General features: G+C 35.4%; 1 non-coding gene across 1 annotated transcript; it reads left to right on the top strand.

Moving 5' to 3' along the window:
• The first annotated feature begins 1,733 nt into the window (after positions 1 to 1,733).
• On the top strand, positions 1,734 to 1,840 carry LOC121218812 (small nucleolar RNA R71). The gene has a single exon (XR_005915289.1). It is a non-coding gene; the product is annotated as a small nucleolar RNA R71 (small nucleolar RNA).
• The last annotated feature ends 602 nt before the right edge of the window (positions 1,841 to 2,442 follow it).

Genomic DNA, 2,442 nt, shown 5'->3' with positions numbered 1-2,442 from the left:
GAAGGCCAAATAAGACATGTTTGAATATTAGATTGAGGAAATGTTGAATTGTGGTATTTTGGTATGGTTTAAGTTGATTTTGTACAGGTAGTATTGTGTTCAAAAGTACCATATAAGTTTTTGTTTTGTTATGGAATGGGACCAAAATGTGATTTATTTGGCTTTTTTTTTATCAAAAAGTATCAATACTTTAGATTAAAGTATTGATACTTTACCAAATGAATAATATTTTAAATCGATAGAATGTCAATTTGGTATCTATACTAGTATACAATATCGATACTTATCATCAAGGATCAATACTTTATAAAGGTATCAATACGAATTGACTTATGTCTAAAATTTTTAAAGTGGTAGAATGCTAAAACGGTACCGATACTTAATTTTGGTATTGATACTTAGGTATTTTGGCATAATTTTTGAAAATTCAAAGTTAAAGACGATATTGGTACTTGATCTGGGTATCGATACCTGATCTGTGTATCGATACCTATGTCGGTACCTGATCTGGGTATCGATACCTATGTCCAAAGTTTGAAAAAGTTACAGTTTAGTCTTTATTCATGCTTGGGTCAAAGTTATTTCACAAACTAGATTGAGTTTTGATTTTACTTGATTAATGTATAATGCGTGTATTTATATTAGTAATTGATGATTGGATGGATTTATGTTGAGTTTTAAATGTGAATTGTTCCAGTAATAGAAGTAGAATCCTTTAACTCGGGTCTGACGACTTGGTCGGGTAAGGGGTGTTACATTTAGTGGTATCAGAGCTATGATTTAATTTATTCTAGGACTAAATATAGCATGTATCGAGTCTAGATAATAAATGACATGATAATCTGTGATAGTGTGATGCCTTTTAATCCAATCTGAGTCTATTTTCCTATAAATATAAAGATATCAATCGAATCAAATTGTGTCATTCGTAATGAAGTAGATAGTAATGTTCCAGCTTCTGAGCAGGGAGAAAGTCACAATTTTTCCATTTCAAAAATGCCCAAAAATGAGGCAAGAAATGTTTTCTTTGGGATGATGAATCAGTGGTTTACTGAATTTATGAGAACTAATCCTATGACTCCGCAACCTCCACCCCCTGTTGCGCCTCCTATGGCACCCCCTTGCCCTTAGAATACAGAAAGTGTACGATGGTCTCTGATAGATAAGATTGGAAAGTGTGGAGCTAAAGAGTTTCAAGGAAAAATAGAAGATGATCCAGTCAGGGCTGAGTACTGGCTAGTGAACATAGAGAGTCTTCAAAGAAATGGCTTGTACTCTTGATGATTGCTTGAGATGCGCTTTCTTATTGATTATCACCTCATCTCAAATTTGGGTGGTCTCTCCAGCTAAGATTATAAGTGTTTGAATAAGGATTTCCACCTTTATTCTTGATATAATTTACATTCGTGACTAGAATCTCAAGGTACTCGTCGATTAGTCTATTTGCATCGTGTATTATGGGCCTATTAGATGTTGACTCGATCCTGTTAAGTCTATCCAATATTTGTCGATATTTTTCTTCTTTGTGGACAACTTTAACCATAGATGGTCTTTGGTCGTAAGTGAATCTCTCATTTGGCCACTGACAAGAATTCATCACCATGTTTTCTATTAATTCATATGCATCTTCGTATGTTCGGATCATCAAGGCTCCTCCTCCAACTCCATCTAGTCTTGATTTAAACTATGCATCCAGCCCGTTCTAGAATGTCTATAACCACAACCATTCAGGTAGACTATGGTGAGGGAATCTTTGTATGAGCGACTTAAAATGCTCCCAAGCTTCATGAAAACTTTCTCCTTCCAATTGTTTAAATGTTGCAATCTCTCTCTTTAGTTGGATTGTCTTGCTGATAGGAAAGAACTTGTATAGGAATTTTTCTGCAAGTTCATCCCATGTCATTATAGATCTTGGTGCCTGCGAATCTAACCAAGAGAAAGCATTATCTATTAAGGAGAAAGGGAATAGTCGAAGATGAATAGCATCATTGGTGACCTTGTTGAATTTGAATGTGTCACAAAGTTGGAGAAACTTTGGGTCCTCAGTCATAGTCCCTCTAACTGTAGGTTGTTTTGTATCATCTAGGTCATTGTCAGCTTTATCTAAAAAATTTTTGCTGTGATAGCCGGTCTTGTGATACTGCCTTGTACTACGTTAAGGTTTGGTAATGCATAGTCTCTTAGCGTGCGTCCCTCTCGAGCCATTTGTGGCTCTATCGGTAATTGCGGTGGTGGTAGATCATGTAAGTTTGGTTTGTCGAAGAGTGAATTATTGCATGGTGGATTAACCATAATAGGTGGATTAATTTGTATCTGCTGTTGTTGTTGTCGATGATTTCTGCGAATGATTCTTTCTAGATTAGTAGCTGGCTCTATAGGTGTGCCCCTACTTCGAGTTATACATTGAAACCACAAAGAAAAAAAAACGTTAGTCAATAAAAA

This window comes from Gossypium hirsutum, chromosome D06, assembly GCF_007990345.1.
Source record: "Gossypium hirsutum isolate 1008001.06 chromosome D06, Gossypium_hirsutum_v2.1, whole genome shotgun sequence".
Taxonomy (NCBI): domain Eukaryota; kingdom Viridiplantae; phylum Streptophyta; class Magnoliopsida; order Malvales; family Malvaceae; genus Gossypium; species Gossypium hirsutum.
Note: the sequence above shows the minus strand (reverse complement) of the source record. Positions and strands in the feature narration are given on the sequence as shown.